Source organism: Cyanistes caeruleus, chromosome 1 (genome assembly GCF_971803275.1).
Source record: "Cyanistes caeruleus chromosome 1, bCyaCae1.hap1.1, whole genome shotgun sequence".
Lineage (NCBI taxonomy): Eukaryota > Metazoa > Chordata > Aves > Passeriformes > Paridae > Cyanistes > Cyanistes caeruleus.
The window spans coordinates 134865777-134880454 of NC_141701.1; the positions used below are offsets into that span (position 1 = coordinate 134865777).

Here is a 14678-nt window from a genome sequence, read left to right on the forward strand (position 1 = left end):
TTTTTTCTAACTCCCCTACAAAATAAACATTCCCATTTTTGTAAGAATCAAGGTACTATCCTGCACATAACAGCCTCCCCTCACCATGGAGTCCTGGTTCATCTCTTCAGCATGAAAAAAAATGTATAGTGAAGACAAAGGAGTCTTGCTTAAAGATGTAGCAGTTAAGTATTGCTGGAGTCTCATCAAACTCTGGGAAGTTTAACCAGAGCTTTGAAGCCTTGCTACAAAAACAGACTTAACATCTGTTCACTTCCAACAATTTGCAAGCTAACCAGCATAAGTAACAAAACTAAGACTGGAGAAAGAAATGCAGCAATAAATCTGATTTTTTTTTAATAAGCATAAAGTACCAAAAATTCATAGACTTCTGTAATATATCACATGTAATAGGACCCTAAAACATTGCAAATATTACAGACTTTAACAAAACTGAAGTTATGAAAAGGCATTTCCAAGATACTAAAACCTATCTATATGACATCACTGCAGTTACATAACAATAGTATGATATATTAATAACTGGTAAGAAAAATCCCCTAATTAAGAACCTAAAAAGTTTCTCAAGTAATTCAGATGGGTGACTTCTCTTACAGATACAGTCTTACTTGAAGGTTTCTCATCAACAATTCTTTAAAATAATTTTATTGAGGCATAGCCATTCATTTTCATAGACTCTTATGCAGTTAAGTTTTTGCATTGATTGTTTAAGATATTTTCATTGAGAAGTAGTACCTCATCTTTTACTGCTGACTTCAAATAGATTGACTTCTTGACCTAAAAAATTCTACCATACTTCTATGTAGAGTTGAACTAATCCAATATATAGCCACTTACTCTGTAGGATCATACCAGCACTCACACAAATGCTACAGTAATCTACTGTCCCCTTGTCTCAAACTGTTTGTGGTATTGATGTAAAAAGCATTTGTACCCTTTTAACAGGAGTGCTCTTGCAGAACTGAACTTGCCTTTGATATGAGCCTAGCAATTGTTATTAATTTATTCTTTGGGGTCTGAAGTTGAAGAAACTTCCCATTTCTTTCAAAATAAAAGAATAACCTCATCCTAAAGCCATCTTACTTTAATATAATCTTCCTTTCACTGATGGATCTGGAACTATAAGGGACTACCCCACCAGTCCATTTCTTTGCAATATTTTCAGCTTTAGTAAAATGGAAAAGCAGTCAATCAAGCAGGCTCATGTCCGAACTACCACCCTGAAGTCTTGTCAAAGGCCCCATTGACCATGCCACAATTCTACTATATTAGATTTTATTTTTTGTAATCAGTTAATTATGTCAACTATAGAACAGACTTCACATAACTAATGCAGCAGTGTTTCTTGGGAGGTTGCAAGGCTGCCAGCACAAATATTTCAAGGCTTTTACAACAGCCAGTTTTTATGGTAGGGCCTCTCTCATGCCGCTGGTGTTTCAATCTTTATTGTACTTAACATAAAGGAGAGATCTATATTGTGAGGATACTGTAAAGCTGCTTTTGAGTATTAAAACAGATTTTAAAATTAAATACTAATTGTTAGAAAAGCTTACATTAACACATACAGAGACAAGCAGACCAAGACTCAGTGGCCACAGTAAATTTAATCAGAACCCACACTCCATTAACAGCTGGAAGAGTTCCAGAAGCCGCCTGTGCCCTTGGCCATCTGCCAAGACCACTGATTGTGTTTTAAGTCCCCTGAAATTACAAGGATTTACTCAAATATGCCATTCTCCACTCTCAGTGCAGTATTTACAATTTTCTTTTGTGGCACATATAAAAAGTAGCTGTCTACCTCACCACCAGTACACTTGTATGCTACAGATGTACACAGTCAGACATACTTAATGCCACCTAAATTGCAACTCTGGTACATTTTGTAAATGAACTGTAGAAAAGGCACTAGTGACACCTAACATCAACAAACTATAAGTAGCATCTAAGATTTAAATTCAAGTATGATATTTAATCTCTTGAGACAAAACACTTTTGAGCATTTACCAGAGCTATGTACAAGTATGTTAGAGACAAGCATCACAATTCTTGTCCCAAAAGCTTCATTTGAGTCTACTGCTGTAGACTCATTAGTCATGACATGAACTAATACCATAGCTCTTACAATAGTGTTGTGCAGAGAATCTTGAAAAAAGGAGGAAGTGTTGAAACTAATCACAATACCTGAAAGTCTTTACTATCAAAATGAGGAGTCAGTTTGGCACATACCAAGAAATCTGGTGAGTGTAGTATCTCCCAATAACTTATGCCATGCAGTCACAATTCTCTTTGGAGATCTTCATATGATACAGTATTTTACTTAGGTAAGATATCAGAACATCCAGGTTATGAAAAGAAATAAATCAAGAAAAAAATCAAGGCAGGTAGCGATGACTAAAAACAGAAACAGTGGTAGAAAGGGAAGCAGAAAACACCCCACAAAGCACATTACTTGTTCAGTTACAGATGCTGAATGCTCTGGAAGTATTTGATGCATAAGTTGTATGTGGAGTCAACTCAACTCTGAATTCCTCAAGCCCACATCAAGATCTGCCATCATTAAAGGAAGAGCTAGAGTATTTGCACAAAGTTTGTGCATTACAACTCAGACTAGAAGCTGCTCTTGAAAGCACATCAGTGCAAGTACCTACATACTGCCAGGTATCAGGTTTGATGTATGGAAGCCTTACAGTGTAAGAAAAGGAAAATATTCATTGTCAGAGTAACTCTTTCAAACTCAGAAGACTACTGTACAATACAACACAGCACTACAGTGTTAACTTCGCTCATGGCTTTCTCCAACGTAGCTCTGTTGCAGCATAACCCAGCTTGCCAGCCAGATCCAGCCTCCCACCCCCTGGCATTCAACATGCCTTTTGTTGAGCTCAGCTGGTGACCTACCCAGACAGTAGCCAGCAGCAAGACCAGCTCAGGCTGTGGTTTTTCCAGCTTTTTGCCTCCCAGCTAAGGTCAATTACATGATTTGCCACTTGGCAAGTGGGAATAGTCCTGTCTCCTTCTACCCCCTCTACCAACAATCCCCTCGATCAGAAAGCAGGTTGATTCAGCCTATGAACCCAGCAAAATACAAGAACAATATAAAAGCCCAAAACACAGACTTTTTGCCAGATTAGTGTCTGGTCTTTTGGCAAGCTGAATTGATTTACTGAATCATCAGACAAATATTAGAACCAGCATAAACTAAGCAGTAGGAACTCAGCCTCCTTTGATTAAAGCCACAGACACAGCAGAGAAGGGCTTGATCAGAGTACCTTAAGTGACAGGTAGCACTGCTGCTCTGCTCCAATTCATACTGCTGGGACTGGGACACAGCCTAATAGAAAGCTACATGAGAAAATACAAATAAGTCACTCAGGAGAGAAACCTGAATCTGAAGCATGTCTCTAACTGAAGTGGCAGAGAGAGGAGACATCTTTGTCTCTGAACAAAGGCAAATTAAAACTATGTTGGACCAACAGTGGATGCTGAAGGTTTTGTTTTAGTAAGGCAGTTAACTATCAGATGTATCATGTAATACACGTGGCAGTGCACAGTGGCTGCATAAACATGTAATTTTAGAATTCTCTTACTTTTTTGCCCATGTAGATATTATACCTGCTTGCCCAGGGCACTTTACTTTGTAAAGTAGCACTGTTGGAAAAGTCTACAAGTGCCCCCAATATGACTGAAGTAAAAACTGGGATGCAAGACACAAAAGGCAATAGTTTGATCCTTATCACAAGAGGACAGACTCATTGCTCCTGCATCCCACCAGGCAGCTCTGCCTGTCCTTTTTGCACTGACTGCAATACTTGTCAGACCCCACCAGAAACTAAGTACTCAATTTCCTAAAAATATTTTCTTCTCTCAAGAAAACAGTTTGGCCAATGATACAATAGTGAGAACAGTGAGGGGGGGAAAAAAAAAAGAACAGGGCCAAACCATCAATGGCTACTGCTGAAAGGAGGTGAAAGTGAAGCAATACCTGAAAATTAACCACAAGTTATCCTTTCCAAGACTCCTACTAGAAGCATATAGTCAGAGTCCCTAAAGACACAGATGCAAGCAAGCTAATACAGCATTACCTATCTGGCTAAATGCCATTCAGAGTAAGCATAAATTGTCCCTCAGGGGATTTACTAGAGACACAACCCTAAATCGGAAAGGGACACAGCAATGGAGGTGTAGGTGATGTACATCCAAAAATAGAAGGGAAGAGACTCTAGGCATGGAAAAAAAGACATAATTTTTGTGCATATTTTCAATAGTCTCATATAAGGCCAGGAAGGAATCTCAGAGTACTAACTAAAAGTGGAATAACTTTCCTGTTTCTTGACGAAGAGGCAGGGGAACAGTTTGTTCAGGTTCCTGTATCACTTGCTACAAAATCCACGACATTAAAGATAAAATACTATGATGGACTAAGTCTAACACATTCATTTTTAGGTCCAACTATAGATTAAAACTGGTATCAATGTCTCCCAGTGGGACAAGCAGAAGCACTTCCAAGACACCAAAAGCTACCATGGATATGGACTATCTGTACTCCAAGGAGATTTTTACAAAATCCCATACCAGAGACTATACTTTCATTTTCTTTACGTTTTAGTAGTCTAGCATTTTCTGCATATACATTTCTCCTAAAAGACTGATATTTAAACTGGCAATATCAGAGTTGTCATATTTTACTGCTTCTTTTCTTGACTTAGCACAAAATTAAGTGTTAAGAGACTTGGTATCTGTTGCTGGAGGACAACAAGCTCAAGAATAAAGCAGCTTATTAGGATAATGCTGTCAGTAAAACCTATAGAAGCACAAACTTCAAGCAGCAGTGGACAGAGATTTTACTTTCTCGTCTATTGCTTCTCCTCTTGAGGATCACCATTACAACCTTCCAAGTTTCAAAATTACTACCCTCCATGAAGGGAGGCAAACCAACAGAGTCCTAAAAAGGATCTGGTTCACAGCTGGCATAGACCAAAGCTTAGTCTTACCTCTGCAGCAAGGCATCACACAGCTCAACTCACAGTATGCTCTCCTGCCCACTGTTCCCAGCAGTGCTGGCATCCCATTCTTGTCCTTTCTGCTTCCCCTGCCTGCCTTCACACAGTGTTAGTTTTCAGCAGGCAAGCAGCTGACCTGGCTGACCAGAAACACACACACACTGCAAGCAGCTGAGCTTCCTCATGGAAAGGGAGCAAGCCCACATTCACCATGAAGCCATGTTTTAATAAAACAACTTGGCCAGAAATCAGAGAAAGACAACTGAAAGCCACGTAAACCTCCAAACAAAATTCCCGTCTAGTCCACAAAACACCCTTCCTCTTCCACATGTGGAGAGTGAAGGTACAATCCCAGCTTTAGATCTTTGGAAATCTTTAGGAGTGAAGGTATTACACTGCAGTATTACTCATGTCAGGTTAAGTTATTTCATACTTCTTGACCTTAAGTACACCTTGGAAGGCGGCAGGGGGGGAAGCCAATAAATAATTTAAATAGTTCATTAGTAAATCACCATGGAAAATTAGCAAGATTAAATGTCTTCTGTTTCATACTGCTGGAGCCAAGTGACAAGGACAGTGTCACTTAGGTAGAAGATGTTTATACTAACATAGGATATGTTTTAAATTTACAATAGAGTCGTGCAACAGTTTTGCGGTCATGGCCTGGATAATTGAAGATGACTAACAATGTTGTGGAGTTTTCACTGGTGGTTAGCTTAATTTGGCTTTGAAGTAATCCTGCAAAATTTTTTATTTAATTCTAATTTTTGGTGGCAATTACCATTCCAAAACTTTAGACATCTATAGCATGGGCACCTCTCTCTGATCAATCACCCTGGATGCTTTAAGAGCATAATTCAGCATCCACAACTTGTGCCAGCTTGACTGGCCCAAAAGTAGAGCTGCAGGCTGGATTTGTTTAACTGCACTTCTATCACTGTTCAATTTACCATGCACCTCCAAGGTGGCTGCAAAGCTGTCTGCTCACTGGGGGAGCTGAGAAACAGGAGCCTTGTACAACAGTGAGAGCTGTCAACTCCACCAGAATCCCCAGTCAGATTCTCCTAAGCACTTTCCTTTGTGCATTAATTATGCAAACACATGTATATGCACAGGATCTCAGGGTTTTAGGAAACACCTCAGAATGTAGTAAGTTAATTAGGCAGGAAATCAGCTTATCTGTCCTGGAAGATAAAGTAAAATTCAACAATGCCAATCCTTTGGACAGTCCATTAAAAACAAACAAAATCTGCAAGCTCCCCTCAGTTATGTAGCAGCAGCGCTGTGACTCACTGCACATTGTTTATTTCATGTTCAAGAAGCCGAAAAACTGAGCATTTTCACTCCTGGTTTGTCTGGCTCCTTTTGTCAACCCTATCCCAAGCTCTGAGACATTAGATATATCCAAAAAAACTTAAATAAAATTGCATGTTTTTCAAAGAGTGTTTAAGAAGTCCAGCACAAATTGTAGAGAGATTGCTGTATGGCACAATTGCTTCTACAACTATGCTGTAACAAAGTTTACCATTCCTGGACTAAAACTTCAACAGAGATCATTTCCATAAATTAAGTACCCTTTATGGTTACAGCCCCACAGAATTATATTTCAAGTATTTGACATACCAAGCACTTGAGGAGAGAGAAAACACAACTACCTGGACAACTGCTATGAATCCATATTGCATGATATGGAAAAGCAGGATGCATCAAAAGCATGGAACACAGCCCCAAACACACTCCGTAGCACCCAGAAAGACAAGCCTTTGCATCCCTCAGCAGAGCTGCCTAGTATGGGAGATGGGAGGTTACACAGCAACTTCTGTGAAAAACTTATATTCAACTAAGGGTAAAAACAAAGCAAGCATGAATCTGATGAACCAGTTCTGAGCTCAGACTTGCCAGCTAGTGAAGCAAAGGTAAGTAGTAGAGAAAATGTAGCTCAAGGATCATGCTTCACTATCTTGGCTCTGTTGCTTCTTCTACCTACTTGAAGCCATATTATTAAATTTCATCATCCAAATGATCCATGCCAGCTCGCACCTCTATTTGAGTCTATTTGCAATAGCAGGTGAAGAAAATCAGGGAAACCTTTGCAGTAAAACTACTTGTCTTTACAAGTAGCTATACAACTTCATCTCGAGAACTTCACACAACCCAGTTCTATGTTCTTCCTTTAAAGAAGGGCCTAGGTTTTTCATTATTTAAATACAATGCTTCTCATGTCAGAAATGAGCACATCCCAAATTATCATTTTTCAAACCCTTTGACCACCAAGTTGAATGTTTATAGGATATTTCCAACTCCCCCAATTTTTTATTTTTTTTTTTTGAGGAATAGGCTATATATATTTCAAGACTATCAGCATGACACAGATGATCCAGGTTCCTTTCAGTTTTGCTTATCAAAAGGCCACTATTGGTCAGAATACAAGTCTGACTGAAAAACAAGCAATCTCAGTTTGAAATCTCAGTTATGTGCTTATATGTGACACAGAGCTCCTGGATGATGTCTTCAATTCAAAAGGGGTCCCATGGCAACACAAAAGCAAGAAGGTTACTTCAGGTATTTCCACCACTAGAATACAAGCATGTCTATGTCCTTGTGCCCAGGTTCCAGCTGACATCTTGGCCAACTCAACTACATTGACTAAAACACATTAAAATATGATGGTTCAAATGAATTTCACCTTGTAAATAAAAAGGATTTCTTAAGCAGTGAATGCAGTTTTAAAGTGAAATTTTAGCCTTGCTATTGAGATTATCATATGTACCTAGCAACAGAAACATCAGTGACTGAATTACTGTCTGCCAGCTAGACATTTCTGTATCACTCATCTGTTTGTCATTTCTGAACTTTTCAGCATTGTGTTGCCACAAGAACAGTGACAAAAAAAATCAAACAAGAACAGTGTTTTCATGGCCCTAGTAAGTCTTAAGGCACATGGATAAAACAAGCATTTTTTTATATGTCAAATACTATAAGGATGACTTAGCAACTTCAGCAATACAAAGAGACCACCCCAAACAACCAATCATTACACACATTCTCATGTAAAACAGTTAGAAACATAACTTTTCAGGAAAGATTCTCTACATTTTGAAGGGCATTTATAACGGGTTGAAGAAGAAAGCAGAATTGCACTCAGGCATATTGCTCCAAAGTAGATAGCAAGAAGCAGCCCATTGTAAAAGAGTCAACACCTGTCAGAACCCAATAAATCATCATCTTACAGGTGACCAGCACATCATGCAGGAGGCAACTACTACTTTCAGGCTCTTCCAGTACCTTCTTAGGTGCTTAGCCTTTTACTGTGAAGCAAGTCACATTCACCCAAGAACCTCAGCAAGTCATTCACAGGAAAATGAAAAACTTGACTTAAATATGAAAGTCTGGGAGACTTCCTCAACAAAACAGGAATATTAAAAATATCCTATGGATCTTCCAAGATCATACCACACCTTCCAAGGAGAAACTTGCAATATACTTGTCTGAAAGATTCATCAAGTACAAAAATAATGGCTGAAAAGTAATTAGCTTGTAGAGCGAACTAAGAGCACCAATACCGGCACCAGGTAACTGTTGTAACGTGGGCAAAAAAACTCAACAGGTGGGAGAGATTGTGGAGAAGGAAGAGAAATCCACCACACTCACACCAAGAAAAAGTAGTGCAGTAGCAATAGTCAAGATACTCGATATTTCAATACTGTTTTGCTTTGATGTACTGCAACAGAACAAGCAGAGGAGCAACAAGGCATGCAGGATTCTGTGAGCTCACAGACTTCTGAATTCTATTAACATCCCTGAGCCAACATAGCCTGAAGGACATTGCTCACTCAATTGAAATAACCAGCCACAACTGTCTGCAGCTGTAGGTAGAAAGAGAAGGCACATTGTTGAATCAGCTGAGGCCCAAAATAACAGTTGGAAAAGCTGCTACATCAGGAACAGAATGGGCAAGAGGTTCTAAAGTCGGTGGTTGCAGTGCTTTTTGCCTGCAAGCAGGTACACATATTTATTAACAAGCACTAAGGTTTTGTCTGTGTAACCGACTTTTACCACTTGTCTTCTGTAAACCTGAGGAATATCCAGAAAGCTTTTCTTGTTTGGTCCTGTCCATTGTGTCATCACAGGAGAAGGCTGCTTAACATACCACACACTGCAAAGTGAATCATGAGTCAAACTGAAAGCATATTAATTCTGCTTAAGACCAAGAAGAATTATTAAATGAGAAAATTTGAATTCTCCTCTGCTACTGAGGAAAGGGGAAAAACACATTAAGAGCAGCAGGGACACCCTAATTTGCATCAACCCCAAGGCACTGCACAGGAAGCTGGTGTCAAGCATTTGACACAGCATTTCTCAGTGAGTCATTTCTAAGCCCTCTACCTGCAAGTTTGCAGTGACTGAGGAGGTTTGGAATGGGCTTTCCAGTAAAGTCAATTTGTCTGAGACTGCTGTCTTTCCCAGAGAGAAAACCAGCTCTTTTGAACAGCCAGCTGAGATAGCATGTGTTAACTCCTTCCTCTTCTAGAAGTAAAAATAGACATCCCATTCCTCAACTCAACTGTGTTCTCAGTTTTTGGTATTTTGCAACTTGGTCTCTCCAAACTAGCTCTATATTCAGCTCTAAATACAAAAAGTCAGAAAGACCAAAGCGGGAAGCCTAGAGATTAGCAGCCTTGCTTTTGTTATGTCAATTTTCTGACTTTTGCTCAGCTCCAGGAAACCATAATACATGAGATTTGCACATTGTAAAGGGCCTCAACAACCACAAACTTTAACAACTATTTCTCTCTTAGCTCCTCTAGAAAGTTTTGTTATAGTCACTCAGAACCAAACCCACAAGGGTCACACCATACCATAACACCAATAAACACTAACTACAGAAAGCTCACATTTCTGAGAGAAAAGAAAAGCACATTGAACAAATAAAAAGCACAGCCAACAACACTGACATCATAACCCACTGCACCAAAAATGCTTTTGGTACCCACACGATTTAGCAAGGGTCTACAAAACACATAACATGACTATTGAGGCTTGGCACCACAAACTAATCAGGTATTTTTCAATTTCAGTTCAGTATAGCAAAACTATTAATAAGCTGCTTTCTTTTAACTGATTTTAGGCTAACCAAGTTGGCTATTTTCCTCTCTTCCCCTCTCTAGACCTCCCCCCCAAAAAAAGTCAGCGACCGCTACAGCCACATACTTGATAGGCTGCAGGAGACTATTTAAAGGTAGGATTCTCAAGAATTGTTATTGTTTGTAAGTTCTTCCAGATGTTGGCAGTTACCTCTAAAAGCAACCTCAAAAACTCCAGCCCCTAGGAAACCATCACAACTTTTCTGAAGACATTTAGTCTCCAGATATACAAGCTATAGTTAGAGGGTTTACAATGTTCTAAAAACCAAGTCTGTAGAGATGACCAGAAATCAATGGGTGCCATATAGACAGTTTTGCCTTTTCAAAATACACTACTATTTCAAAAGACTAAAAAGTAGTTGAGAAAGGTCTCCTCATTAAAAGTGCAGAATCCAATGAGAGTTCTCTACTCGAGCGGGTTTTTCTACTGTGGACAACAGTTTAACCTGAGGTTATTACACATGAAACTGAGCTATAGACAGAAGATCAGTGGTAAGTCCAAGAGCCCACTTTAGAGCTTTGCAGATCTCTCCAACTGACCTTAAGCTACGATAAAAATTCACCTCTAAGTACACATACATCAGACTCTTCCCTTTATGCTCCCCTGCAGTCTTTTAATTCCTCTTTTAAGCTGGGATGGACACTTACAAATGTGACCTTTTGTGGTATACAACCCCTACCCCATTTACTTCTCTGCAATTTTTTTCCCCCCCGTTAGCCTATCTCCCGAAACGAACTTGTCATAGGATCAGACCAGCAGCAGAGAGAATGGAAATCAGTCCAGCAGCCCCAGCTTTAGTAGGCTTCAGTATTATGGAGGTTGTAGTCTGTCCAACCTTACGCTAGCTTAAACTGGCACTTCCTTACAAGGAAGTTATCTTCCTCCATCTCTTCTGTTTTTGTGTCAACTCCACATTCTTTGTGCTGGCACAACTGTTTGCATAGCTGGACCATGAACTTCGATGAATTATGGTCCATCTAAAAAATTCCTCAAAATGTATTATTTTTGCTGGATTATTACTTTGGAGCTGAGTAATAACTCATCAGGAAGACAGATACTGACGCTGCTCCTTAGCCGCACCGGAGCTCTGGGCTAGCGCTGTGATGTCATTCCAGCACGGTCAGCTGCCAGGAGTGGGGAACTGCAGGGGAATGGACCCCACTGCAGAACCTACAGAGCTCCGACCCCTGCCAAGCTCTGCTAACCCAAGCGTCGTGGGTTGTAATAAAAGGACGGAGGAGGCTCAATCCGCTGCACTTCCCAGGAACAAGGTTATTAGGGCAAAGGGATGGAGACAACAGTCCAGGCTCGGACTACAGAACAGGAGAGACAGCCCAGAGTACCTCTGTGCTCTGGGTTTTATTCAGGGGCGGGCACAATCCAGGGTCCAATCAGGGTTCGTGGAGGGAGGAATAAGGGGAGGAGGGTACAATATTTGGGACCAATGGGAATACAGGGAAGGCAGGAACATGACATAGTGACCAATGACACATCAAAGAAAGGATGAGGTACATAGAAGGAGCTGGAAGGAGAGGTGAGGTTTACAATGATGGATGGGGAGAAGGGGCAGGGTAAAGGCGATTGATGGGGAACTTTCAGGAAAAAGGGGAGGGGTTTACATTATAGACAACTGGGGCTAAACCATTACACACAACGGGGGGGAAACAAGAATGTACCGCATTAACATATTCTTAAGAAAATTAAATAAACGAACCGCAACAAGATACAGCTGAACTTGTTAACCAGGAAGACAGCAATGGCAGAGACAGATAAAGTACAAGCACCGGTATAGCTGAGTAGCGAGACAGCATATGACTAAGAAGACATCAGGAGGGAGATGAGGAAATAGTGCAAGACTAAACCAATTAGCTCAAGCAGCTGAAAGGTGGTTCTGTGAGTCTCAACCTCACCAAGGAGCTCCACAGGCCTTCTAATAATGGCATATAAGGGAAAGTGATTTTTTTCAGTTTTGTCTTACAATCTGAAAGGGTCATGCATATACTCATAGCTGTGTTAAAACTATTAGGATTGCCTTGGGAACTTAAAATGCACACAAAAGAGCTGGATTAGGCTAATTACCTTTCCTCAGTACCAAGGTAGCTGTTCACAAAGCCTGATGAAAATCAAGTACTCTAAAAGGTGTATGGCCATTAAGTACTTCTACTGGAAACTATTTAACCCCATCCTTTGAAGATAATGTTTTCAGTTTGAGATCCATCACTGCAACATTCAACTACTTCAAACAATTATCACAATACCCATATTAAGCAATCTCTTAACATAAAACTAATTAACTTATAGAAAAGCCGAGGCTTGACAGGAAGATAAGACAGATGATCACATAGCAAACCACACACAAGAAGTCACCATCTTGACAATTCAAAGCTAATCCATTTCACCATGCACCAGGATGCAGACTACGAAAATGAACAGGGTTTGTCATTACCATCCATAGTGAGGCAGCAATTTCTTAGATTGCTTCAACTATTCTGCTAAGTGCAAACACATGGGCTACCAATAGTGAAAATGAGGAAGAGAAATCAAAACTTGTGTTAGATATTGTACAATAAGTACCAAGTGAAAGAAATGGAAATACATGGAAAAATGCCTTGGAATTAAACATAAAATAATGAATTCATACTGGAGTATGGAGATGAATATGTACTACTTTCAAACCTTTAAAACCTCACAGTTAACAACCAAGATGACTAAGCTCTCAACAAGTCAAGATATCCATAATCCCAAATGACTACAACTCCCAAATGCTTAGTTTTGGCAAGATTACACCAAAGAACTGTAAATAATGGGTAGTTTCACCTTACTCTAAAGTTGTCTTGAGGTTGCATAATGTACAGCTAGTGTACAGATCCCTAAGGCACAAGATGTTTTCAAGGAAGAACAGAGTGTAGAGCATGAACTGAATAATGGGGTGAGTCAGTTATTGTAAATAAAGTTTGCCACCCTGAAACTACAGGAGGAAGATAAACATCTACCAGGCCCTGGCAATGGGCATAATGCAAAGTGTCTGCTTTAATGAGCAAGGAATTAAAAAATAATACTGTAGAGACTCTTAATACATCTAATTCAGGATATTCAAATAGGACAACAATGTTGAGCCAACAAAAATTCATGCTGCCTGTTTCATGGAACATTGTCCAGCCCTCTCTGCTAGGGTTAATGAAATTCAGTATCAAAAACCCACAGGAAAAAAAAAAAATTACACTAGTCTTTGCAGCACCTTATCTTGTAGATTAGAAGAAACTACAGAAAGTAGTTTTGAAACTGTTGTCAGAGCTCTTTCATAGCTCTTCTACTCTCCTCCTAACTGAAGCTACTGTACGTGTGCCTTTCAATAGTTTACAGAAGAATATGAAAAATCACTCCCATTTGTATTTCATGAAGGCATGCTTACTACCCTTAACCTAACCATAATATTTACAATTTATTTTTAATAGTCCATCCACTCAGTTGCAAAAGCAGTATCAAATTAATTTCTGTAGTACACAGAGCCTGACACCCAAAAAAGAACCAAGTTTTCAATAAATAGCTCTTCCTGTTCTGCTTCCTTCTATATGCAAACATCTGGGCTGAGTGCCCAACTGACTATCTTATAATAGTTTTAATTGCTTTATTATCTGCTCTGATGTAATCAATGCTTTTTAATACACTGTTTCTTCTGGCTTCTTAGAAAGAGCCTTCTCCCATAGTCTTAACATAGCTTAACAGCACCTCCATTAAACAATTCACAAAATCGAGTTTTTTTCCAAGCTCACTGTTGAAAATCTTGATTAATACCTTTAGTTTTACTTTGCCTTAGTTTTGAAAAGCCACTTATAACACAGCTACAGCAGCAATGTTCTGCATTAAATACAAATAGTAAGAACACACCTGACAAGTAACAAGTAGCCCTCCCCACCCTAAGATAGTTTCCAACCAACCTGTTGTGCTGACAGCCAGTGCCATGAGTCAACATTATGGTTCCCTATCCTCCCAGTGCCACCAGTCAAATCATCATTTAACATTACATTAAAAATATGGACACAGAAATTAACTCCTGTGACCTTTGAAGGCCTTCAAAAAAGTTACAGGAGTAACTACTACTAAGTACTGTGGGCTTGTTTTTTTCAACTGATCTCATCTTTTATTTAATGAAAACTAATCAAAAACATGGAGTTTGTATTCCAGAGGGCATCACCTTGTTTTCAATTATTCAGGTTACATCTTCCTACAGAACAACTCAATAACACTTTTTCAGTGTCCTTTCTCTACATGTACAATGTGTCAAGACAAAGTTCTTAGGAGAGATTCTAGGTCAGTCAGGACAAAGAAAAGTGATTTATGCCACAACCAAGAGATTCCACCTTACCTAACAAGCTCTCCAGTTGCATGTTAAAACATAAGGATAGGTATTAATAACTGAGCTACTTGTATATTTGTCCAGATAAAAGTTTTTGACAGGAAAGACCAACCAGTATACTAGCTAAGAAAACTCCCAAACTGAAAACTGACTAGAACAGACATTTATAACTTTCT

General features: G+C 39.4%; 1 protein-coding gene across 6 annotated transcripts in view; it reads right to left on the reverse strand.

Moving 5' to 3' along the window:
- The window catches only part of PIP4K2A (phosphatidylinositol-5-phosphate 4-kinase type 2 alpha), a 151545-nt gene that overhangs the window by 90807 nt on the left and 46060 nt on the right, over positions 1-14678 (reverse strand). For 3 of the 6 annotated variants that reach the window (XM_086860656.1, XM_086860661.1, XM_086860666.1), the window contains one exon: positions 3270-3331. The exons of the other annotated variants lie outside the window; for them this stretch is intronic. The gene's annotated coding sequence lies outside the window, so the exon portion shown is untranslated. The remainder of the gene's footprint in view (positions 1-3269; positions 3332-14678) is intronic. 6 annotated transcript variants of the gene reach the window in all.